Source organism: Aethalodelphis obliquidens, unplaced genomic scaffold (assembly GCF_003676395.1).
Source record: "Aethalodelphis obliquidens isolate GAN/ISIS:26980383/991018 unplaced genomic scaffold, ASM367639v1 scaffold26, whole genome shotgun sequence".
Taxonomy (NCBI): domain Eukaryota; kingdom Metazoa; phylum Chordata; class Mammalia; order Artiodactyla; family Delphinidae; genus Aethalodelphis; species Aethalodelphis obliquidens.
In genome coordinates, this window is record NW_020837970.1 from 18018592 (window position 1) to 18046012 (window position 27421).

The following is a 27421-nucleotide window of genomic DNA, read 5'->3' on the forward strand; positions in this document are numbered from 1 at the left end:
TCAGATTTTTCATCATTAGTGTATAGGAATGCAAGAGATTTCTGTGCATTAATTTGTAACCTGCAACTTTACCAAATTCGTTGATTACTTCTAGTAGTTTTCTGGTGGCATCTTTAGGATTCTCTATGTATAGTATCATGCCATCTGCAAACACTGACAGTTTTACTTCTTTTCCAATTTGTATTCCTTTTATTTCTTTTTCTTCTCTGATTGCCGTGGCTAGGACTTCTAAAACTATGTAGAATAAGAGTGGTGAGAGTGGACATCCTTGTCTCGTTCCTGATCTTAGAGGAAATGCTTTCAGTTTTTCACCATTGAGAATGATGTTTGCTGTGAGTTTGTCATATATGGCCTTTATTATGTTGAGGTAGGTTCCCTCTATGCCCACTTTATGGAGAGTTTTTATCATAAATGGGTGTTGAACTTTGTTAAAAGCTTTTTCTGCATCTATTGAGATGATCATATGGTTTTTATTCTTCAATTTGTTAATATGGTGTATCACATTGATTGATTTGCATATATTGAAGAATCCTTGCACCCCTGGGATAATCCCACTTGATCATGGTGTATGATTCCTTTAATATGTTGTTGGATTCCGTTTGCTAGTATTTTGTTGAGGAATTTTGCATCTATATTCATCAGTGGCATTGGTCTGTAATTTTCTTTTGTTTTGTAGTATCTTTGTCTGGTTTTGGTATCGGTGATGGTGGCCTCATAGAATGAGTTTGGGAGTGTTCCTTCCTCTGCAATTTTTTGGAACAGTTTGAGAAGGATGGGTGTTAGCTCTTCTCTAAATGTTTGATAAAATTCACCTGTGAAGCCATCTAGTCCTGGACTTTTGTTTGTTGGAAGATTTTAAACCACAGTTTCAATTTCATTACTTGTGATTGGTCTGTTCATATTTTCTCTTTCTTCCTGGTTCAGTCTTGGAAGCTTATACCTTTCTAAGAATTTGTCCATTTCTTCCAGGTTGTCCATTTTATTGGCATAGAGTTGCTTGTAGTAGTCTCTTAGGATGATTTGTATTTCTGCGATGTCTGTTGTAACTTCTCCTTTTTCATTTCTAATTTTATTGATTTGAGTCCTCTCCCTCTTTTTCTTGATGAGTCTGGCTAGTGGTTTATCAATTTTGTTTATCTTCTCAAAGAACCAGCTTTTAGTTTTATTGATCTTTGGTATTGTTTTCTTTGTTTCTATGTCATTTATTTCTGCTCTGATCTTTATGATTTCTTTCCTTCTGCTAACTTTGGGTTTTGTTTGTTCTTCTTTCTCTAGTTCCTTTAGGTGTAAGGTTAGATTCTTTATTTGAGATTTTTCTTATTTCTTGAGGTAGGCTTGTATAGCTATAAACTTGCCTCTTCGAACTGCTTTTGCCGCATCCCAGAGGTTTTGGATCATAGTGATTTCATTGTCATTTGTCCCTAGGTATTTTTTGATTTCCTCTTTGGTTTCTTCAGTGATCTCCTGGTTATTTAGTAACGTATTGTTTAGCCTCCATGTGTTTGTGCTTTTTACGGTTCTTTTCCCTGTAATTGATTTCTAATCCCATAGCGTTATGGTCAGAAAAGATGCTTGATATGATGTCAATTTTCTTAAATTTACTGAGGCTTGATTTGTGACCCAAGATGTGATCTATCCTAGAGAATGTTCTGTGTGCACTTGAGAAGAAAGTGTAATGTGCTGTTTTGAGACGGAATGTCCTATAAATATCAATTAAATCTATCAGGTCTATTGTGTCTTTTATAGTTTGTGTCTCCTTATTAATTTTTTGTTTGGATGGTCTGTCCACTGGTGTAAGTGAGGTGTTAAAGTCCCCCACCATGATTGTGTTACTGTCAATTTCCTCTTATATAGCTGTTAGCAGTTGCCTTATGTATTGAAGTGCTCCTATGTTGGGTGCATATATATTTATAATTGTTCTATCTTCTTCTTGGATTGATCCCTTGATCATTATGTAGTGTCCTTCCTTGTCTCTTGTAACATTCTTTATTTTAAAGTCTATTTTATCTGTTATGAGTATTGCTACTCCAGCTTTCTTTTGATTTCCATTTGCATGGAATATCTTCTTCCATCCCCTCACTTTCAGTCTGTATGTGTCCCTAGGTCTGAAGTGGGTCTCTTGTAGACAGCATATATATGGGTCTTGTTTTTGTATCCATTCAGCGAGCCTGTGTCTTTTGGTTGGAGCATTTAATCCATTCATGTTTAAGGTAATTATCAATATGTATGTTCTTATTACCATTTTCTTAATTGTTTCGTGTTTGTTTTTGTAGGTCCTTTTCTTCTCTTATGTTTCCCACTTAGAGAAGTTCCTTTAGCATTTGTTGTAGAGCTGGTTTGGTGGTGCTGAATTCTCTTAGCTTTTACTCGTCTGTAAAGCTTTTGATTTCTCCATCGAATCTGAATGAGATCCTTGCTGGGTAGAGTAATCTTGGTTGTAGGTTCTTCCCTTTCATCACTTTAAGTATATCATGCCACTCCCTTCTGGCTTGTAGAGTTTCTGCTGAGAAATCAGCTGTTAACCTATGGGAGTTTCCTTGTATGTTATTTGTCATTTTTCCCTTGCTGCTTTCAATAATTTTTCTTTGTCTTTAATTTTTGCCAATTTGATTACTATGTGTCTCAGTCTGTTTCTCCTTGGGTTTATCCTGTATGGGAGTCTCTGTGCTTCCTGGACTTGGGTGGCTATTTCTTTTCCCACGTTCGGGAAGTTTTCGACTATAATCTCTTCAAATATTTTCTCATGTCCTTTCTCTCTCTCTTCTCCTTCTGGGACCCCTATAATGCAAATGTTGTTGTGTTTAATGTTGTCCCAGAGGTCTCTTAGGCTGTCTTCATTTCTTTTCATTCTTTTTTCTTTATTCTGTTCCACAGCAGTGAATTCCACCATTCTGTCTTCCAGGTCACTTATCCGTTCTTCTGCCTCAGTTATTCAGCTATTGATTCCTTCAAGTGTATTTTTCTTTTCAGTTATCTCTATTGTTTGTTCTTTAATTCTTCTAGATCTTTGTTAAACACTTCTTGCATCTTCTCAGTCTTTGCCTCCATTCTTTTTCCAATGTCCTGGATCATCTTCCCTATCATTCTGAATTCTTTTAGTGGAAGGTTGCCTATCTCCACTTCATTTAGTTGGTTTTCTGGGGTTTTATCTTGTTCCTTCGTCGGGTACATAGCCCTCTGCCTTTTCATCTTGTCTATCTTTCTGTGAATGTGGTTTTTGTAGAAGTGGATCCTTTAAATACCAGAAAACCAGAGCTGCTCTGGAGCTGCTGGGAGAGCACTGCAGGAGCTTGAAGACCCTGGGGTTTGCAAAGGATCTTGCTGTTACCTTGCTTTACTTGTTCATCACCCTTGGAGATGTTTGCCTTATTACAGGAAGTTTATTTCTTGGTTTATGACAGTTAGCCACTTTTAAGACTATTTCCAATTGAGGGAGAGGACTTGTTTGGTCTGGTAATATCGAGGCAACTGGTGAATACGGCTCTCAATCAGAATCTGACGGAATTTAGCATCTTTATCCTTTCTGTTTCTCTCGAGATGCTTTCGAACAGCAACAGCTTCTTAATTAAATGATAGAGATCCTCAGAAAGATCAGGAGCAAGTCCTTTGGGCTTAAGCATTCTCAAGATTTTATTGCCTGTCACAAAACGTACTTGTGCAACACCATGTGCGTCTCTCAGGATCATACCGATTTGCGAGGGACTCAGGCCATTCTTGGACAGTTTGTAGATCTGCTCCTTCACGTTGTCAGACGTCAGCTTCAGCCAGGTGGGGACGCTGTGGCGGTAGGGCAGAGCCGACTGGGACAGGCCCTTCCCGGGAGCATGCGTGAGACCAAATTTATATTTTTTAAACTTTCCCAGGACTCAATTAATATCACTTAAGAAAATTTTTGTGGGACCAGTGAAGTCTTGGGGCTGCTGCATTTAATACTCAGCCGAACCCTGGAAACCCAATCTGTAGCCAAACATTTGGCTTTGGTTTAGAGGCAGAAGTCGAAAAGGGGAATTGATATGCAGGTGTGGTACAAAGCTGGTCTTAAAAATACAGATGTTATTACCTCTGGGCCCTAGGGACCTGGAACAAAATGCAGCGAGCCACCCCCAGAGGTGAAACAATGGTCATAAAATGGTTTCTCGATTCATGAGTTTTGCTGAGCTGTCTCTTTGCAACCTTTAGTGACTATTTAATAACACCAACAGCTCTTTGAGCTAAATTGCTAACATTTGGGGAGCAAGGTTATGTAAAACAAAATTGAATTATGAAAACAATTTTCCAGTTAGCTCTGGCATTTCTTTATTTCTGTTTATCTTTGTCCTCAAAGGAGCCATTTACCAGTTCCTACCCGGCAGGCATGAGCTGATGTCCACAGACCCCAAACAATCAGCACACACCTCTAAACAACACGCGTTCTTATTTTCCATCTCTGGTCCTAGCCCAAAGTTTGGAAGTACATTCAGTCATGGAAAGCTCTAAAACCAAAGAAGTACCCAAAGTAGTCTTTTGAAGAAAATTATGATGCCTATTTAACCTCACTTAAATTTTCATAAGACTCTCTTAGCCTAGTACTGTTGGAGGTTGTCTTACTTAGATGTAGAAACTGTGTGTATTGATACCTGAAACTTAAAAACAGAGGCACTTTCTAGTAAAACCGAAAGCACGCACGCCATAAAAGCAAGCAGCTCCACTTCTAGGTATATACTTCAGGGCAACTCTTCCACATGTGCCCTCTTAACAGCAGTTAAAATGAATAAACCAGATGCACATGTGTCCACGCGGATAGCTCTCAAGAACACAGGGTGAAGAAAGCAAATTACTAAAGATACATTACCATTATGGAAATATTTGAATTAAAAACACAAAACAGGGCTTCCCCGGTGGCGCAGTGGTTGAGAGTCCGCCTGCCGATGCAGGAGACACGGGTTTGTGCCCCGGTCCGGGAGGATCCCGCATGCCGCGGAGCGGCTGGACCCGTGAGCCATGGCCGCTGAGCCTGCGCGTCCGGAGCCTGTGCTCCGCAACGGGAGAGGCCACGACAGTGAGAGGCCCGCGTAACGGAAAAAAAAAAAAAAACACAAAACAGACACTATAAGAGCATGGATGTACCCCAGCTTCAGAGACTGCCTCTGGGGAGAAGATGCAAGTAGGGAGGGATACCAAAGCCTCCTCAACATTATCCGTAATGTTGTGTTTCCCTAAGAAAGAAAATATCTAAAGCAATTTAACACAAAATTAATTTACTGAGTACTTGGTATTATTTTCTATGCCTTTCTGCATCTTTACACATTTTTTTGATTTTTTTAATTGAATGAACAATTCTTTACATTCTCTAGTGATTTACAGTTTTCAAAGGTTTCACACATGCATCTTTATACATTTTACAAATTAAACATAAAGCCCAAACCAGGATTGAGACAAAAAGAGTGGATGCACTGTCTAACACCCAGGAGGGTTTCTCTCCAAACCCAGCAAAGCAAGGATAGTTGGCATCTGGTAAAACAAGCTGAGGCCCCAATCTTCCTGAAGACAGAAGTACCGGCAAGTTGTATTCAAACGAATTCATCCTTTCTCTTTCAGCAGCCTGCTCTTAAAACTCCATAAAAGCTTGTTGTTTAATGACTTAACTTCCTGGTCACATTCTTCTTGCCTGGCACAAATTTTTAATCCCACCCGGTGACACTATAAATCGAAATTTCCATTGCTGCTATTCATTCTGTTCCTTTGTGGCTCAAGTTCCTCTTTTCTCTGTTCATTATATTCAAATGCATACACCCAAACAGGACCTATAGGTGGATGGCACAGCTTGCTCTCTATTCCACATAGAACTTTATTTAATACATGGAAATAAATAGCTACAGATGGAGGGAGGTCTGATTGACAGTAACAATTCATTTTTCCAACTAATTCAGTTAACACCTGATTGGAAATCCTGACCAAGGTTTGAAGTTCTTTCAATGTTACTTAATATCGCTTCTGTTCAGCCAGTATCTATTCAACATCTTCTCTGTCAAGGGTGACCAGCCTATAAGACTGGAATTACATGCAGCTCTTTAGAAAATCATTGGCAGTCCCAGAAGGCAGTTTGAAGAAAAATATACAATGCACTGTCCGTTGCATTGATGCTGTGAATAAAGGCCTTTAAGAGTCCTGAGAGGGAGGCAGGGAGGAACCAGTGCAGTGTTTGGGATCAGACAAGTGGAGCTCTGGATGGCAGCTCTGCCATGATACCCCTGGTGAGCCCTTGGAAAAGTTACTTAACATCTCTGATCTTCTATTTTCTCATCCAAAACATGAGGTTAGTAACACCTACCTTCTGGGATGGCTAAGAACTGAGTGAGGACTTCCCTGGTGGCGCGGTGTTTAAGAATCCACCTGCCAATGCAGGTTTCGAGCCCTGGTCTGGGAGGATCCCACATGCCGTGGAGCAACAAAGGCCGTGTGCCACAACTACTGAGCCTGTGTTCTAGAGCCCACGAGCCACAAATATTGAGCCCACATGCCACAACTACTGAAGCCTGCACGCCTAGCGTCTGTGCTCCGCAACAAGAGAAGCCACCGCAATGGGAAGCCCACGCACCACAACAAAGAGTAGCCCCCACTCACCGCAACTAGAGAAAGCCCACGTGCAGCAATGAAGACCCAATGCAGCCCCCAAAAGTTAAATAAATAAATAAATACAAAAGAACTGAGTGACATAAGTAATGTACAATGCTTCATACAGTGCCTGACATATTGTAGGTATTTGAAAGCATAGTTGTAGTTTCCTCTTCCTTATTCCTGATGCAAGACACAGGGAGAGACAGGTAAATGCTGCACATTATCTATGAAGATATGATTTGCATGTAACGCATCAACATGAAAAAATATTGGTCCAGCTTTGGTTAGATTGCCATAGCAAGGTTTTGCCTAGGGAATTGTAACCATCCATATGCCCTTTACCAAACAGAGGTCATCTTCTCGCATGATAATTTGTCATCAGGAGGGCATCAGGATTAGCTCATTGTGAAGCAACGCTTCTGATAATTGTGGTATCAAAAAACACAATTAGATTTTTGAATTCTGTGTGTAACCTTGCATAAGCTTGAAGTGAAACCTTGGGTGGATAAAGGTGATGTAAATGAATGTTGCACAAACTGTGTTTGTGATACTTTTTGTAGTACTTTAGGAAACATTACACGTTCTCGTAAGCTCTTGATATCGCTCTAATTAGGAGGGAAAATGCTGTTAATGAGAACAGTCATAAATTTTTAGCATATAATTACAAGAGCAGCCTATGGATATAATCACTTAAATAACTTTGTGGTGATTTGTGCCACCGCATTTTATTTTAAAAAATTTTATTAAAGCAAATGCATTTTTCTAAAAAAAATTTGAAATGGCTGTGTATATCCCATGTCATCCCTCCAGCCTGGACTCACTGCCCTAGAGACCACTTTTACTGGGGTGAGGGTTGAAAAGGTTAACAACCAGCAGGTCAGTTTCAGGTTGGGAGTCCAACCTATTTTCCATTCTCCCCATCAGCTACCCCCTATTATGTCATCTTGAGCAAATAACTTCCTAGCTCTGAATCTCTTGGTCTTTAAAAATGGGGATGTAGGATGTTAGATGAAATGATTTCTGGATTCCTCTGCTTCAGAATTCTGCATGTTCACGACTTCTTGTTTTTTGCATGTATGATTGCACACTAAAATGACCATGTGTTTTCAACTGTAAAATGCACATTTTTTTTCACATTTTAACATCCAAAAAATTACAACTGATGGTAATTTAGATTGCTGTGAAATACAGTGTTAAATACAGGAGAAGTACTGATAATAAGTACTATTTTATCAGAAGTTTCTACAGGAAGATGGAAAATTACTGTCAAAATACTGACTAAACATGAAAATGAGAATGTACAATTCTTGTAACTTAATGGAGATTTTTAACATAAAAACAACCCAGAAGCTGTAAGGACAGTTGTCCCAGAGGAGGGATTGGTTTGGGTGTCCCTGAAGGTCCCTTTCGGCCCAGAGATGCTCTGACACACTAACTTTGTTTCACTTACTTGGTTATTTTGTGCACTCATTAAGTATAGAGCATTTTGGAAAAAATAGAAGATGGTTTATGGGAATGACATAGTAATATTGTACCTATTAAATAATTACACGTAAATTTCCATTGAAGTGTTAAATTACTGATATTCTGATCAGCTGATTGTTCCTATAGCTGTCACACATTGATTATCTTCAAATAAATATGTTTGGACACTGAAACTGCAGTGAAAATAATTTCATATTTGTTGATGGCTTCAAAGTTTCTTTGGATTCTTGTAGAAACTCGAGTTAATTGCTATGAGCACAGTGCTGTATAACAGAAAATATTTTTTACTTGTGCTCTAAATAAATGGAACTTCCATGTTAATTCTTACCCTAGTAATAGAGGAAATATTACTTTATTATAACTGCTAATGATTTGGGTTGCTGTTGAGCTTATATGCATAAAGGGAAGTGATTATTACTTATGGACGACTTGTTTCTTGATTTCTCAAGCCTTCGTAATAATTACAATGCATGTTGTTATAGTCAGTCTCACTGTGGCTCTTAGCATGAATTCATGAGAATTGAAGCAGTTTTGAACCTGACTATAGCAGGAACAAAGCCCAGAGCTGTGGTGCGGTTGATCTTGGAGGAGCTCCTTAGAAAGTGGTTCCAACGCCAAAATCTGGCATCAGTTATCCAAAGAGCCGTATTTGAGGGCTGGGTTTGATTTCTGGGTTTCCCTAATTGACAGTAGAAATCTCAATTTATCACATGTGCCATGAATTTGTTAGTCTGAAGGAATTAATCAAAATCCTGTTTCTGTAAACATTTTTATTGATTCATCATTTCTGAAATCATGCAGTTTATGAGTTGGTCCTATTTTGGGTAATAGCAATTACTTATGAAAGCTGCTAGATAGTTTCTGTCAAGTTTAATTAAACCTTTTCTGCTGGGAGACAGACTTTTTAAAGAGTTTGTGAACTGCCGACTGTTGATACCATGTCCCAAATATTACTAATAAAATGGAATCTCTACCAGTAAAAATAAGTTGGAGGCATCAAACCTCCAAATCTGGAAGCCACTTGACTTCTTTTAGACAAATTCCATATGTCTCATTACCTCATCGCGGCTCAGCATTTGGTCTTGTGTGTTGTTTGTGGGTGGGAGTCACTTTTTTTTAAACCGTTTTTTCTTTTTTGAGATGTCCACTCTATTTTTTAGTACTATCCTTTTGTAAATTTTAATGATGTGAAAGCACCTAAGGACTGATGGAGATGCTCAGAATAGCAACCTTTGTAGTCTGTCCTGATGACAAGCTTATCAAGGGAGATTTTTTGACTCATTTATGAAATCGGAGGAAAATGTAGAACTTTAAGGCTGCCTTTGACTATACAGTATTAGAAACGTGGGAGGATGTTAGGACAGAGGTAGCTATTGACTTAGAGAGGAAGCTTAATTGATGGGGTCCACTTTGATCTGGGCAGGTTTGGATTGATTAAAAAAAAAGGGAAAGTAATTCAGACTGAGCAATGGTTCAAAGACAATGAAGAAGAGTTTTCTCCATTGGAAAAATGGTTGGATGACTACAGAAGAGCCAGTTTTTAAAGGTCTTGGTAATCAGGAGTCCCTGAAGAATTTTGAGTGGAGAAGTGATATAATGAAAGCAACGTTAAAAGAAAATAATTCAGGGCTTCCCTGGTGGCGCAGTGGTTGAGAGTCTGCCTGCCGATGCAGGGGACGCGTGTTCGTGCCCCGGTCCGGGAGGATCCCGCATGCCGCGGAGCGGCTGGGCCCGTGAGCCATGGCCGCTGAGCCTGCGCGTCCGGAGCCTGTGCTCTGCAACGGGAGAGGCCGCGGCAGTGGGAGGCCCGCATACTGCAAAAATAATAATAATAATAATAATCCAGTGGCATTGGATAAAATTGGAGGGAAGGAGTAAGGTGAAGGAAAACTAAGAGGCAGGAAGACCAGTTTCTATTATAACAATCAAGGAGTAAAGTGATGATTAAAGTAATAATAACTAAGGTCACCAGAGTGGTGCCAGTGTTATGCCATTCATAACAACAAAGCTACCATTAATTGAATGCTTATTATGTGCCAGGCATAGTACTAAGTGCTTTACATAGAGTATATCATTTAATCATCATCACAACAATGTTATGAGATAAGTACTATTATTAATCCCATTTTGCAGATGAAGAAACTGAGACTTAGAAAAATTAAATGATTTCCCCTAATTGGTAGCGTGATCCCCTAATTGGTAGAGTGAAGATCTCAGCCTAAGTTATCTGACAGCTGAACCCATGTTGTAAAAGAGAAACGTTATAAGTATTTGAAAGGTAGAAATGAAAAATAGCCAATATATATTTTGCTTAGCACAGTTCTTGATATTATAGCATCTTAAAGTAGTTAAGACCAAATATTTTATCATAAGAGTTTAAAATCTAACCAGAAAATCAAGTTGTAACATGAACCAAACAGATGTCATAGGTTGGATTCCCCAGGAAATAGACTTTGAGATTTGTGTGCAGAAGGTTTATCAGGGAGAGTGCTTGGGGAAAATATCCCATGAAAGGTGAGGGATGCAGGAATGGGCAGATGCAACAGAGACCTCAACTGATCTTATAGGGAGCTCTGGAGCTGGAATGGCCCTTCAGAGTTGCCCCGATAAAGGCAAGGAGGCCAGGCCTTTGTACCCCTCCATCAAGCAATCAGTGGATGCTGACTGCCCGCAGGAAGGGAGGGTAACCTTTGAACGAAGCAGCTTCCTTCTCCTGAAGACAGGTCCTGGGAAGGGACTCAGCTATGTCCTCAATCCTGAAGGCAATCTGGACAACATACTACAGCATCCACTGCAACAAAATATAAGAACATACTTATATTTTTAAAACTAACTACTCTTTAATATAAACCCCTTAAGTCACATTTGGGGGGAATACTTTCCTTTCAAAGTACTATTTTGGTGGGGAGGAGACACCTAATAAATCTATCAGTGCATTTCTTTGCTATAGAGTGGTGGCTTTAGTTCTTGAGGAAAATAATCAATATGGAAGGCATTTGGTGTGTGGCTTAATTGAAACACTGTGTTTTGGACCCATTTGGTGTTAATCCAACACTGTTTTCACACCTGCCCTCTTTTTATGATGCCTTTTTCAAGTGGAAGTCTAGTATGGCTTTCTTGCTTCAGACTAAAGAAAGGACATAGACTGTCATCACTGGCCGGGAATCCAAATCATATGGTGTCGTGAAGTCATCCTTCATGTCCATCAAAAAGACCCTGACAGGCTTGCCTGCAGAGAAGAGCTGTGTAAATAATGTCTTGGGCCAAAGTCACCCAGGGGACAGACACTCCATTATACCACAGCTGATCTTGACAAATATTAGGCACAAACACACAAAATACATACATACCTGGACTTCACCTCCCAGAGAATCTGATTCCTGGTGGCTGGAGTGGGATCCAGGAATGCTTATTTTGTAACAGCCTCTAAGATTCACCAGGGTTCAAGAACCCCTTTCCAGTGAGCCAGTGGAGGCCTTTGATAAATCAGTCTATTCTATGGGAGTCTTTGAGGATGATGGCACCAATTGGATATGTTGGGGCTCTCCAAAAGGCTGAATCTCAGACAGAAAGATCTTCTTAGAGGAAGTGGGGAGTACCATCTAGAAGAAAGAAAGAAGTTGAAAAACTCTGCACTCAAAAGAGCAAGAGAACACAGGACAGAATTGGGAACTAGAAAGTAGAGATAGGGATGATGAAAAATCTCTAAGATTCATAGATCTTTTTGAAGTTCCTCTTGTTTATTTTTATTATCTTATCCATTGCTCTTAAATGAGGATGATCCTTGTGGGTTTTTTTTTGAACATCTTTATTGGGGTGTAATTGCTTTACAATGGTATGTTAGTTTCTGCTTTATAACAAAGTGAATCAGTTATACATATACATATGTTCCCATATCTCTTCCCTCTTGCGTCTCCCTCCCTCCCACCCTCCCTATCCCACCCCTCCAGGCAGTCACAAAGCACCGAGCTGATGATCCTTGTGTTTATCTTGAGGGATAGCAAATAAGCGGGAGCATATAAGCAGGGATCTGTCTTATTTATTCATGCAATAAACCTTAGTTGAGCAGTTACTATATTCCAAGCACTGTGCAAATGTCATCAGTGCACAGACAGGAAGATTCAACCTCTGCCTTCAGGAGCTCACAGCCTGAGGGAGCGGGCTGAGACTGACAGATAATAGAGCACAAACACAGAGAGGCACAGGAACTGGGAGAGCACAGACAGCTGGTCCCTAAGCCCTCCTCTGAGAGTCAGGGAGAGCTCCCTGGAGGAGGTCTAGAGGACTCTCCAGGATTGGAAATGCATAAGTCAAATGTGGTTTTTCCATCCATAATTGTGTCACATATTTCCACCTACTTAGATCTTCTTTTTTATCCTTTAAGAGGATTTTTATACGTTTTCCATAAAGATCTTTTATTTGTCTTTGAACTTAATTCTTAAATAATTCTTCATCTTTGAGGCTATTGTGAAGAGTATGTTATTTTATAGTCTGTTTTTGGTGGTTCATTGTTGGTTATAGAGAAGTACAATTGACCTTGACGTAGTATCTTGTATCGTGCAACCTCACAGTACCCTGTGACTAATTCTAAGAGTGTTTGGATTTTCTTGGGTTTTCTATGTAGATAAACATACCATCTGCAGACAAAGGCAGTCTTGTCTCATCTTTTCCAGTCTTTATATTTCTTATTTCCTTTCTCTGTGTTACTGCACTGGCCAGGACATCCATAAAGAAAGAGCAGCAGTAATTTGGGCATCTCTGTCTTCTCCCAGACGCTAAAAGGAATATGTCTTACTTTTCTCCTTTGAGAGTGATGTTTTCTGTGGGTAGGTTTTGGTAGATTACCATTTTCAGGTTTAGGAAGCACCCTTCTACTTCTAAGTTTTTCTAGGAATGCTTTATCTTAAATACGAATTGGACTTTAACAAATGCTTTATTTAAATAGCGTCTTTTGAGATGCCCATATGATTTTTATTCTTTAGTACCAATGATGGAATGAATTACATTGGTATATTTATCAGATTGTACCATCCTTACGTTCTGAGATAAAATCACTTGAATATAATTATTACCATTTTAATACACTACTGGATTACATTAGCTAACATTTAATTCAAGATTGTGGCATGTTAAAGTAGGGAACATTGGCTTATTGTTTTCTTTTTTTTCACTGTTCTTATCCAGCTTTGGAATCAAAGCTATTCTAATGTCATTAAATAAAATGGGAAGCTTTCCTTCTTTTTCTGTACTCAGGAACAACTTGTAAAGTGGGGATTATCTGTTCCTGGAACATTTGATAGAACTTACAAAACCATCTAGGCCCAGTGTTCTGGGGGAGGAAGGTGAAGCATAAGAAGGTTCTTTATTACTATATCAATGACCATGAGGGCTGGCAGATGTGAAGGAGCCACTATGGGTCCCAGAACCAGCCATCGCCAGTCACAGCGGGCTGGCTACCCTGGGAACCAGAGGAACCAAACTCCTGTGAGCTGGGGCTGCAATCGACATATCTCAAATGAGGAACGTGTACAGAAAGGCTGCTTGAGCAGCTGCCTACAGGATGGATTTTATTGGGGATGGGGACAGGGGACATAAGTAAACAAAGAGAAACTTCCAGGGAGGCTGATGCAACAGTCTAGGTGTGGGATGTGGGGTGGCATGGGGCCCGGATGAGGAAAAGGCAAGTCTATGAACATCGCAAAGGAATAACTGGGAAGCCCTGAGCATCTTCTTCTGGATCCTATCCTCTAGAGCTGAGCTTCTCAAACTGTCCTCACACACAAGTAAGAAACGATGGTACAACGAGGGAGGTGATAAGAGTTAAGAAGAAGTGAAAACATGGACATGTGATGGGGAGTGCTGGGGACACGCGATGGGGAGGATGCCTTCACTTAGATCAGGAAGGGTGACAATAGCGTGGCCTGAACGACAGATGTCATCCCTTGAAGACTACGGAGGGAGCACAGAGGCAGCGGGACATCCGGGGAAGGCCCTCAGGTCCCTCGCACCCTCTGTCTTGAAGCAGGACCTGTAACACTTCCAGCTCGTTCAGCAGTGCTTGATGTGACGTGTTCGGGTCTCCTCCCCTGTCTGGCCACTCTCCCTGGACGAGGCCCCGTTTGTCACAGTTCCCGCTGAGACAGGGCCCGGAGATCTGAAGCCAGGTGTCCAGCTGCAGGCTGGCTGGGCAGAGAGAGCTGGTTTAGGACACTTCTATTCATGTAGCTGGAGCTTCCATTAGTTTTCTGGCAGTTCCACAACATTGTTTATTCATATCGAGCCAGCCTGGTGACAGACTGGACATACAGGCTGACAGAGCGAGAAAAGTCAGGGCATTTCAAGGGTTTGGGGCAGGAAAACAGTAAGTTAGACACGTCACCAAACCCCATGATAACTGTTTTGGTTTTAGGCTCACTCCACCGGATTATAAAAGTGACTTGTATATCTTTCCATCTCAAGTGCCTAGAACAGTCTCCAGGTCTCTGTGGGCATACCGTGGAGATATAGTGGGATTAGTTCACAACCACGGAAATAAAGTAAATATCACCATAAAGCGAGTCACACTAATGTTTTGGTTTCCCAGCACATATAAAAGTTACATTTACACTGTACTGTAGTCTATTAAGTGTGCAATGGCATTATGTTTTTTAAAAAAAATACGTGATTGCTAAAAAATGCAAATCATCACCTGACAACACGGGGTTGCCACAACCTTCGATTTGTAAAATAAATGAATAAACAAGCGAACAAGCAATATCTGCGAAGCAAAATAAGGCAAAGTGCAATAAAACGAGGTCTGCCTGTATTGAGAGTATAGATGATCCTGATGTCCTTGATTATAAATGAATTTGATGACTATACTTCTCAGATGAGAAAACTGAGAAAAAGAGATGTCCCCTGATGTCCATGCACATTTGGGATGTCTCTACTTTGACTCACAGCCACTGCTTGTCCTACTGAGGCATCAGACAGGCTTCCCTGGGAAACAAGAATGGGGCTGGCAGTGAGGGAAATAGGGTTAGTCATCCAGTGGTTCAACTAATATTTATGGGGTGCCCACAGAGACCTGGAGACTGTTCTAGGCACTTGAGATGGAAAGATAAACAAGTCACTTTTATAATCCAGTGGAGTGAGCCTAAAACCAAAACAGTTATCGTGGGGTTTGGTGACGTGTCTAACTTACTGTTTTCCTGCCCCAAACCCTTGAAATGCCCTGACTTTTCTCGCTCTGTCAGCCTGTATGTCCAGTCTGTCACCAGGCTGGCTCGATATGAATAAACAATGTTGTGGAACTGCCAGAAAACTAATGGAAGCTCCACCTACATGAACAGAAGTGTCCTAAACCAGCTCTCTCTGCCCAGCCAGCCTGCAGCTGGACACCTGGCTTCAGATCTCCGGGCCCTGTCTCAGCGGGAACTGTGACAAACGGGGCCTCGTCCAGGGAGAGTGGCCAGACAGGGGAGGAGACCCGAACATGTCACATCAAGCACTGCTGAACGAGCTGGAAGTGTTACAGGTCCTGCTTCAAGACAGAGGGTGCGAGGGACCTGAGGGCCTTCCCCGGATGTCCCGCTGCCTCTGTGCTCCCTCCATAGTCCTCAAGGGATGACGCCTGTCGTTCAGGCCACGCTATTGTCACCCTCCCTGATCTAAGTGAAGGCATCCTCCCCATCGCGTGTCCCCAGCACTCCCCATCACATGTCCATGTTTTCACTTCTTCTTAACTCTTATCACCTCCCTCGTTGTACCATCGTTTCTTACTTGTGTGTGAGGACAGTTTGAGAAGCTCAGCTCTAGAGGATAGGATCCAGAAGAAGATGCTCAGGGCTTCCCAGTTATTCCTTTGCGATGTTCATAGACTTGCCTTTTCCTCATCCGGGCCCCATGCCACCCCACATCCCACACCTAGACTGTTGCATCAGCCTCCCTGGAAGTTTCTCTTTGTTTATTTATGTCCCCTGTCCCCATCCCCAATAAAATCCATCCTGTAGGCAGCTGCTCAAGCAGCCTTTCTGTACACGTTCCTCATTCGAGATATGTCGATTGCAGCCCCAGCTCACAGGAGTTTGGTTCCTCTGGTTCCCAGGGTAGCCAGCCCGCTGTGACTGGCGATGGCTGGTTCTGGGACCCACAGTGGCTCCTTCACATCCGCCAGCCCTCATGGTCATGCCCGCTCTGCGCTCCGAGAGGGGCCCTCATCCCTCTTAACCGGCTTTCCTTCTTCTGCCTCAAGTTGAAATCGCTCAATAAAAAGGGAAACAGTTTCCAAGCATGAAGCTTATGTCCATGTAAGCTGGCTCTCCAGCACTTTCGTTTTTTTCTTAAAAGTTGTTCCTGTCTAACCACGTTCTAAAATTCCCCCAATAAAAAAGAAAACAAACAGACAAAAAAAAAAAACCCTCCTTTAATCAATGCTTGCTTAAGTAGTGCTTCAGACAAGCACTTCTTAGGCGAATGGATGCGAGGATTTTCCAGGGAGGGACAGGGAGATGTGAAATTGGCACAGAGCTCTGTTCCGTCTCCTTTGATCTTTAATTCGAGCCATTCCAGGCCGAGCTCAGTACACTCTGAAAACACACTTTGTGATTAAAAAATGGGCGGTACACCAGCCGAAACATTTGTTTATATTTTACCTCCAATTTCAGCGTTCTTGTTTCTTGTCATGCTTTCCTTGAGAATTTTCTTCATGTAATTAAAGAGGTGTGAGCGCTCTGAGCATGACTGTGAATAGGATACGAAGTGCAGCTTCCTCCCCTGAAGACAGAGCAGGGTTTCTCCCCACCTTCTCAGGCACAACGTCCATAAGGATATGGCAAAAACAACCTTCGCTGTAACGTTTCCAGAACGGTAATAACAGGCAGGCTGTCCAAGAAAGAAGGAGCCTCACAAAGACAGAGGCCTTCCAAAGAGGGCCTCTCACAGCCCCGGGGAGCCCCTCACAGGTGCGAGGGTGTTTGAATGCACCCGTGTGTGTCTCTAGTTCCGTTAGAGAGGGGTTTCTCAACAGTGGCACTATTCACATTTTGGACCAATAATTATGGCTGTGGGGCTGTCCTGTGCATTGTAGGATGTCTAACAGCATCCCTGGCCTCCACCGATTGTACAATCAAAAATGTCTCCAGACATTTCTAAATGTTCCCTGAGGAAAGAAAAAACCGCCCCACAACCCCCATTTGAGAACTGCTGCTTTGGATGGACTTGGAAAGGAATCCTTCTAAGAGGCAGCGTTTATGGGACCCAGAGTAGTGAGTCACCTGAGACACTTCAACAAATGACCATGGCCAGGCCCGTGCCAGACCAAGTCAGAGTCTTGGGGGGGAAAGACCCAGGCATCAATGGATTTAAAAGGCCCCCAGGTGATTCTAGTATACACTCAGTGTTGAGAAAGAGAGAACTTTGAAAAGAGGGACTATTTCATGACCTCCATCAAAGGACTAAGAAGAAGACATGGACCTTAGAACATCGCCATTTCATTAATAATTGCAGTCAGAAAGGAAAGACCAAGAAGGACAAATGACCAGCTTAAGCTCTTGTGTTTGCTCTTTTTTTCTTCCTTAGTGGTTAGAAGAACCTTGAAATGAAGAAGCCCTGTGCTGGGAAGGGTCAGGGAGACCCAGTTACACCCCACAGCCAGGCTGTGAGAGAGGAGGAATCCTAAAGGGGTAGAACGTGTCTTGGAGATACTAAAAAGAAAAGTCAGCTGAGCCTCTGAGGCCTCAGGGAAGAGGGAAAGAGGGAGAGACAGACCAGGAGGGGAAGCAGCCCTGAGGCTTAGAAGTCATACCTTCCTGGCCACTTGGTTCCAATTAACCGAGGGTTAGGAAATGGCTTCAGCAGTGTTGGCTTAGGGGTCTTGTGATGTTCCTCCATTTTCCTCTGTGGTAACATAAGTCCTATATTAAAGGGATAAGAAAAACAGTGGGATGCTTTCGTGTCAGACTTCCGGGTTTCAGTTCAGGATGCTACCATCCCATCTCATATCCTAAGCTAGAAATCCTCCTGTCGTTTTGCACTCAGATTTCTACTACGGCAGAGAGATTAAGAGCATGGAGTCACTAGAGTTGTGTTCAGTTCTTGAGTCCATGTCTTACTAGTGGAGAGATCTTAAGAGAAGTAAGCTGCTTGACCTACCTGGGCCTCAGTTTTCCATCTGTAAAATGGGGATAATCATCATGCCTATCTCACAAAGCTGGTAAGAGAATTGAATGAGATAATCCATGAAAAGCATTAAGTACAGTGCTCGCTAAATATTAGCTACTATCATTATTTATTCTTTGGCCACAACATCCAGTGGGTCAAGAAGTTCTGTTACCTGTTCCGTGGAAATGTCTTTTGAAAATATGGCCCCCAGCTTCCCATCTTTGTTGGTATTACCTGAGTTCTGTGTCACCAGTCACACCCCCTGTAAGTCTACCTTGCTGTGTCATGAAGCTGACATCTCTCCAGGTGTTACTAGGGTCATGTGACTCCTGATTAAAATTTCCAGAGGTCCTCTGGACCAACAGCGTGAAATCCAGAACCCATATGGCCAGAATCTACTTCTTTGGACCCCCTGTGGTCTCCCAGTGTGTCAGAATTGTTAGTTTTGGTTCCCACCATCAAAGAGCCTGGACTGGCTTACTTTGCTTGGGTTTTAAAGGTCTGTATGTTTTCAAGTCACTCTAAGTATGGGTCGAATGAACTCCCCATCCACAGTTTATATGTCTTGGACTGAAGTGTTGCACACTTTTTTCCTGTTATGTTTTAAATATAAAGTTTTGTTTTCCCAGCAAGTGCTGTCAGTGATTTGGAAATATTGCCTGGTCCTGGTTAATTTCTTTTCTGCATCTCATGTAGGGTCTTGTTTACTTACATTAATAAAAAGACTGTACAAACAGCTTACATGTGAAATTTTCTCCTGGGGGCACAGAGGCCAACGATAGGGGCTAATTCATGAGTGAGGAGAAGTTGAACTCTAGGTCCTTTCAGCTCTTGTCTGACCTATTGCTGCAACAAACCTCCTAATTACTATGACAGACCTTGTCTAAGGCAGTTATTTTATTACAGGTCTCCCCAGTTTGGCACCTTAGCTAACGATTTGTCCTTTTTTGGGGGGATCAAGATGAGACAGGAAAGAAAAGAGTTCCTAAAGGAAAAAAGCAACTAAAAGACAAACTGCTCCAAAATCAAACTCTTTGGAATTCCTAGGCATTGGTTGACACTCAACAGGAAAATTGCTTCCAGGAATATTTCGTCACATTGCCCCCAAATTTAGATTCTTCAGATTCTTATTCTAAGTCAGCCCCCATCTTTTGGGTGTACAAATAAGCATCCCCACTTGTGAGAATGACTCCACTGCTTGAAGACAGGGCTAACTGGGGAAAGATGGTGACTTGAAATCAAGAGCAGTATTTCTCTTGAAGGGATAAATTTTGATTCCTTGAACATGCACCTCCCCTGGGTGTTGGTATAGATTATTAATATGTCCTCCTATTAGTTCTTTTTCCTGCTGGGTTATAATTATCAATGATGTTATAATTATCAATGATCAATGATTGTGAACTTCTTTGTCTATTTCCCTCCACTAGACTGGGAAGCAAATGACCAGAAAGGAAAGTCAGCATAGCATAAGGGGTAAGGGCATGAGATCTGACAATGGGAAGCCTATTCTAGTCCTAATTCTGCTGTTTACTGGCTCCCTAGCTTGGGGAAAGTTATCTGATTGCCCTCCCACTCAAAATTCAGTTTTGTCTTCTGTCAAATGAAATAATAATAGTAGCCACTTCACTGGGTTATTCTGAGGGATATGTGGGATCATATAAGTAGAGCACCTGGCAGAGTGCTTGGTATACCCAGCCCGTGTCAGTTGCTGCAGTGACAAGGAGGAGGGTTTTTATAAGTTCCTTGAGAACACGGAGTGTTCTGTGTGCATCGCCAGCTTCTAGATCCGTATCTGGAAATGAAAGTGTCTGAAATGAATGAATGAATGTCATACTCACATGTTCAGGTCTCTGCTGTCTTCAGTATAAGTATTTAGGGAGGTGTGAGCACATCCACAACCCAATGACACACCCGGTACTTTGGCCACAGCTGGACAAGTGACATTTTTAAATCCTTATGTGATTTGGGAGAAGGAGTCTCCCCCAGGGTAATCAGTCACATGGCAGATGTGGACAGAGAAGAATTGTAGCTTGGGAACTAACTCATTGAGGAGATGGGAGGAGCAAGTTAGAGATAGGTTGATCAGAAATGAGAGGAAAAAACTGGCCTCAGAGGTGAAGGGAAGAGTTTCTTTTTTCTTTCTTTTTTTTGCGGTACGCAGGCCTGTCCCGTTGCGGAGCACAGGCTCCGGACGCGCAGGCTCAGCGGCCACGGCTCACGGGCCCAGCCGCTCCGCGGCATGTGGGATCCTCCCGGACCGGGGCACGAACCCGTATCCCCTGCATCGGCAGGCGGACTCTCAACCACTGCACCACCAGGGAAGCCCGGGAAGAGTTTCTTGAAGGCAGTGATGCTCCTCTGTGCCCAGGGTGGCAGCAAGGTCAAAGGGAAGCCCAGTCCACGTAAACTGTACTAACACTCATTTGGGCACCCAGTTTTGTTACAGTTGCATGACCCCACAATTTCATTGTTCTCTTCTGATTAGCAGTGAAGAGCCTTTCCACACTGCCACAAATGGAAGCTATTCTAATGGCTGTCAGCTGGGCTGTGGTTTTGCTTGCCATTGTTTGCACACAAAAGCCTGATCCCATTAAGATGGTCAGATATTTCCTGCCATAGCATGGCCTCCTGCTCACAAACATTTGATGCTATTTAAAGCCTCTTCTCTGCAAATATGCTTTGGTCACATTTGTGTAGTGCCCATTAATTAAGGCCAGATTTGAAGCTCTCACAGCTGTCACTTCTATTAACTGGCTTCAGGGAATGTAGGACTTCATTTTTCCAGGAGATAATTTGGACATCAGAGAAAAGCCAAGAGATCCTCGAATCCCTGTAGCACTTACCTTAACTTCCAGGCTTCTAATGAAAAAGCCTCTTAGACAAAAAGGGACACAAAGACCCTTTCACAGAAACCATCAACACTCCTTGCCAAGTGGAAGATTTATTGGGTGGGAACACACACACAAACACACACACACACACACACACACAGGCTTTATTTGAGGCACCCTGGAAAATGAAAAGCTATCTGGGAAAAGTAATCATGTGAGAAGATGGTCTTGAAGATAGCAGTTGGCTTTTCTGTGAAAGTAAAAATGGACCAATTGACAATTGCGAGTCTGCTGGAAGGCTGAAAGAATGGTCTATTTTCTCCTATATCTATCTTTCTCTAAAGGAAACACATCATGGATTGGTTGGAACACATGATCTTCTGGTTACCAAATGCTTTAATTAATAGGGAGTCAAAAACATATTGTACAAAGATTGCCAATTATCAAAGAAAGAAAATACTATTCTTTCCCAGCAGCATGATTTGGAACAGGAACATGGTGGCAGAGGTGATACTAAAAAAAGAAAATCACAATCATAATAAAAAGGGAGTTTATGTTTATTAGGTCCTTAGTCTGTGGCACTTTCAATGTATGCATTTTCATGAATTATCTCATTTGACTCTTGAAAACCTATGAGGTAGGCACTATGATGCGTCCATTTCATAGATGAGGAAATTACAGTTTCGCAAGCTTAAGAAACTTACCAAGGTCTTCCAGCTGGGAAATGGCAGTCAGAACTCAGATCTCAGTGAGGTCTGTCTGTCTGTCCTGAAGCTCTTGCTCATCGCCTTCTGTTATCCTGGTTCAATGGAAAGTACGTGGGCTTTGGAGGCAGACCAGAGTTTTGTCCAAGTCTGTCATGTGATCATCAACGAATTGATTAACTTTTCTGAAACTGTCCTTCAACTCAAGTAAAATGGGAAAAAAATAATAGCTGCCTCATAGTTAGTATAAAAATTAATGAAATAAGGATAAATGAAGTACAGAGATAGTCAACAGATGTCAGTACCTCCTCCTTTTCCTCCATTTTATTTCATTCCAGTTATTTCTTATTTCCATCCCTGGACTGAAGCTCCCACCATCTTCTGCTACATTGTCCCTGCATTCTTGGCTTCTTGGCTCTCTATCATGCGTGGGGACCAGCACAAAGAAATCTTTCTTTGCTTAGCTCTTCCTAGCAATCCTGCAGCTGTGCCTTCAACTCCCCTGACCCCCACCGGTCCCCCAGGAATCACAGGCTCCCACCTCTCTCCTCAATTCCCATGACATCCCGGAACCACAGGAGGACCTGTGAGGTGAGAGACCTGCAAGTTTGATTACTGGCCCAGCATTCCCTTCTATTCAGGAATTTCTCACATGTAAGCAGGTTCCTAAGAGCTTTGAATGACATCTGTTTTCACCCTCAAAACTGCTTTCTAGATTCAGATTTTATTTCTTCGAGAAACTTGGGCATTCCTGCCTTATATGGTTTCTGAATTTCCTGGATGAGTAAAAAAAGAGAAAAGACAATAATTAGCAGAATGCTTTTCAAATATAATCCATGGACTTGAGCTGGAAAACACAGACACCTAAAGAACTCGTTAAGATTGTGGTCTTTTGCATTAGGAATTCAGGTGAGAATGAGTAGATGAATTTACTGATAGCAACAGAATAAATAGAAAACAGAGAGTGAACAATTCTCTCGAGAGAACACCCACTGTTAGGAGGTAGTAGGGAATCAGTGATCAGTGCTAGTTTCAAGTCTGATTAACTCTTTTTAAGCATTGTTTACAGATCTTTAACTCCTTGTTTACTTTCAGAACACCTGTTTTTGAAGTTTTAGATGAAAACTAAAGTTCCTTTACTAACAAATTCTTTAAAAGATTGGCTTTCACAGTATGGAGAACAGTATGGAGGTTCCTTAAAAAACTAAAAATAGAATTACCATATGACCCAGCAATCCCTCTACTGGGCATATACCCAGAGAAAACCACAATTTAAAAAGACACATGCACCCCAATGTTCATTGCAGCACTATTTACAATAGCCAGGTCATGGAAGCAACCTAAATGCCCATCAACAGACGAATGGATAAAGATAATGTGGTACATATATACAGTGGAATATTACTCAGCCATAAAAAGGAACGAAATGGGGTCATTTGTTGAGACGTGGATGGATCTAGAGACTGTCATACAGAGTGAAGTAAGTCAGAAAGAGAAAAACAAATATCGTATATTAACGCATGTATGTGGAACCTAGAAAAATGGTACAGATGAACCGCTTTGCAGGGCAGAAGTTGAGACACAGATGTAGAGAACAAATGTATGGACACCAAGGTGGGGAAAGCCGTGGGGGGGTGGGGATGGTGGTGTGATGAATTGGGCGATTGGGATTGACATGTATACACTGATGTGTATAAAATTGATGACTAATAAAAAAAAAGAGAGATTGGCTTTCAGAAAACATCCTGGGCTGTATAGATTGAGAAAGTACAGTCAAGAACTGAGCCTTTGGCCCCTCTCCCTGCCATCCCATGTTAAATATTTGCAAACACGAATCTAAAGAGTATTAAGAATCGAACTGAGACTTTGGAAGCCCACAGTTAGGAAACAAGTAGAGGAAATGAAGAAAGGAGAGCATGGAGGGCCAAGGTGGGTGCAAAGGCAGAGAATAATTCAAGAGGTGAGGCGTGAGCAGTGCTCTTGGGAATGAATGAGAACTGAGAAGACCCCATTTGATACAGGGTAAAATGAAGTCATTAGCATCTTCAAGGGAGAAAATCTCAGTAACTAGCAAGGGTGGGAATCCGTGGCTAAAGGTTAAGAGACATGATTGTTTGAAAGTTGGTGCTTGTTTGAGATATTTGGTAGTGAGAGGATAATGGCTAAAAGTGGAGGCAGCACCATACTTGGGGCAGCAGTGAAGGCCAGGATTGTCAATGTGTAATTTCTAGTTTTTTGCAGGACATGGTTATTCTCGTGTATTCTTGTATCATGTTGAGTTGATAGTATGCAGTGGGGACAAATGAATGCAGGATTCTCCGGGTTGTATTTTCAGAAGGCTGAAGGCCATTTGGTTACTTGTGGACCTCTGTTTTACTCTGGCTTTGTGTGATACATAGACGTTGTGATGAAATGTCTTGTAGATTCCTTACAGCGACCTTCATGGAGCTTTCCAAACTATATCTCATAACCCAGAAACGCCAAGTTAAAGTCTGAACCCTAGGAGACTAAAAGTATACATGAAAATCATGAACTGCATGTGGAATTGGCAAGTAGCATTCTGTGTCTATTAACAGTTTGTCTTTTCTATATAATAAAGAAAAAATCTTTTTCAGCAATTTCAACTACTCCATTTCAAACTTTATTATTCTCATAGTCATAGTAATTTAAATCTATGATATAGCAATGCAATAGCACACTCTCTATCAGGCATTAGAAAGAAAGAATTCAGAACATAGTTTGACCTACCAGATATTAGAAATTAGTATAATCTAGTCTTTGTCACCTAGCATGAAATTCTACATAATTTTTTGGCTGTAGGTTTAACAACTTAACCAGACTTTGTAAACTGTAATTTTGAAGTAAATCCTGGTGACTTCCATGGGGGATGGGAGAGAGTTCCACTAAGCCAGATATAACTCAGGAGTGACAGCCACTGAAGCTAAGAAAGTATCTCTTTGACATAAACACCTCATTTGCAATACAGAAGCAAAAATGCACTAAACCACAAAATTTCACTCCATGTGGACCTAGGCTCTAATTTCTTCGTTGTCCGAATGAGACATTCTGTAAACTGAAAAGGAAGCCGAGTTGCAGCCATAAAATTTTACTTAATTCAAGAATTATTATCACTTAGTATGTGATAATAGTTCTGAAAGGCATACAGAGCTAAATTTTGTATGTTCTTTGCTCAAGACACTTAGATGTAACTTGAACACAAGGTTGATGATAATGTTGGGATTTAAATATTTTAAAAGACTTCCAGTTAACTTAAAATGTTCGACAAAGAATTATGATCTTTATCTTGTGGCTTTATGTAATCCTGACCTACTGCCAGTATATCCCTGGGGATTCTCATCTGCTAATTCTTATAGGATGGTCTAGGTCAATTACAAGTAACCCTTTTAGCAAAAAGAGCAAGCCAGAAAAGCATTAAAATATATTCAGGTATATTTTTTCTTATTCAAAATAAAGTCTCCTTTAGTGTCAGGAAGAATAATACATCTCATAATGTATATTACTGGCCTTTCTCAGTAGAAACATGTCAAGAAAAAAATGGTACTCTTTTTTAGCCACCAAATAGTAATATTTGGGGAAGATTTGAAAAGCAGTTAAAAAAAAAAAAAAAGCAAGTTTCTAGTCTGGTGTAGTGAAGTTAGAGGGCAGACAATAGCAAAACCTGGTGGCTAATTTATGGCAAGAGGGCCAGGGTTTGCCTGGTCTTGAATTTTCCATTGTTAGGTTGATTTCCCTGATACAAGTTGAGGCCACCAAACCAGGCGACTCCTTCAGAGCCGAGAGCAAAAGGACAGCATGACCCAGAGACCCAAGTTGTGCTGAATGTGATTTAGACATTCCAGGCGTTCCCCAAACTGCAGTTGATCTCTTGTTCATTTTGTTCACGGATATCATCCCCCGGGCTAGACACTAAGCCCACTGAGAGCGGAGACGTGACACACCCCACTTTTGATTTTTCTAGAGGATTGTGTCGGTGCTGGGCGCATGATAGGTGTTTAATTAATTCTTCGATAATATAGTAACTCACCTGATGAGTTAAACCTTTCTTTCCAGATGCTTCCATCCTCAGTCCATTCTGACTTTTGATGTTGAGCATACTTAAGATTTATTGAGTGCCTACTATGTTCCAGGCTCAGTGCTAAGTCCTTTATACAGATTGTGACCTCCGATCCTCACAGCAATCTTATGAGGCAGGCATTCACTGAGACTCCATTTTGGGACCAGTAACGTGATAGGTCTTTCTGTACAATCCCCCTGTTGCTCCCAGTCCTGCCTCTTGGGACCACGAAGAGGACATCTTTCTTCCATGTGACAAAGCCTCCAATATTTAGAGCCATCTAGCATGTCTGTCTTCTTTTCTTCCTGTTAAACACTCCAGATCTTTATACTGTAATTGTTAACAACAATCACAAACTCTTATTCCAAGTACTGTGAGAAATGCTTTCCTCTTGTGGCTTTAAATTACTATAATTTTTTAATTTAAGCACTTTGCCTGAGGTCACACAGCCAGAGTGGCCAACAGGATTGGAACCCCAGGAGAGCATGATTCCAAAGACAGAGTTTCCAGTTATTACTCAGTGTCATTGCTATTTAATAGTAATATTATCTTTTTTCACAGTATAAAATTTCTTATGTCATCTTTTTAATAGAAGAGTGAAAAGGGCAAATACTTTGTCATAGAAAGAAGATTCGCAAAAGGGGTATTTTCAAGCCCCTGTTTTCTCTGGAAAACCAAATGCTAGAAAAGGTCTGATACTGAAAATATATTTTTGATACTGTACATCAGTAAAGTTATTCTAGATGATTCATCTTTGGAGCTGGAAATCTAGGGCTTTCCTTGCACCAGAGTCTCATCCCATAGTCCTGACAAAGAGGGGATAATGTTGAGGAAAAGGACTGTTTTAGGCAAAAACGTCAAACCAAATGGAAAATATTAGAAAGGAAGTGGGACAGGCCAGTGTCCAAAGGTCTCCAGAGATCAGAGCTTGGAGCACTGGTGGAAGGTACACAAGAGAGTGGTTTCCAAAGGGAGGATTTGTTACAAGTCAGAGTCTTTCAGGGATGAACGGCAGGTGGGGAGCTCCCTGACAGTGGGAGAGGGTCAAACAAACAGATAGAGAGGGTTCTTGCCAAGAAGGGAAATGTCTTACAAAGTTAGGGTCACCAGGCACCCATGAGGTCATCAGGAGAGGTAGTGAGAGTTGGAGTTAACAGTCCATGTTCTGCGACCAGACTGCCCAGGTTACATTCTAGCTCAATAGCTTGTTAATCTAGGACAATTTTCTCAACCTCCCTGTGCCTCAGTTTTCTCATCTCTAAAACGGAATTAATATCATCTACCTCTTGGGGTGTTGGGAAAATTCAATGTGTTAATTTATGTAAGGCATTTTATAAAAATAAGTGCTATGCTTGTGCTAAATTATCTAATCTTATAGTCTTCACTTTTTTTTTTTTTTTTTTTTTGCGGTACACGGGCCTCCCAATGCCGCGGCCTCTCCCGTTGCGGAGCACAGGCTCCGGACGCGCAGGCCCAGCGGCCATGGCCCACGGGCCCAGCCGCTCCGCAGCACGTGGGATCCTCCCGGACCGGGGCACGAACCCGCGTCCCCCGCACTGGCAGGCGGACTCCCAACCACCGCGCCACCA

At 41.7% G+C, this 27421-nt stretch overlaps 1 protein-coding gene and 1 pseudogene across 2 annotated transcripts in view; one reads left to right on the forward strand and one right to left on the reverse strand.

The window, feature by feature from the left end:
• The window catches only part of THSD4 (thrombospondin type 1 domain containing 4), a 576361-nt gene that overhangs the window by 428147 nt on the left and 120793 nt on the right, over window positions 1-27421 (forward strand). The window lies entirely within an intron of this gene.
• LOC113629345 (40S ribosomal protein S13-like) lies at window positions 3403-25871 on the reverse strand (annotated as a pseudogene).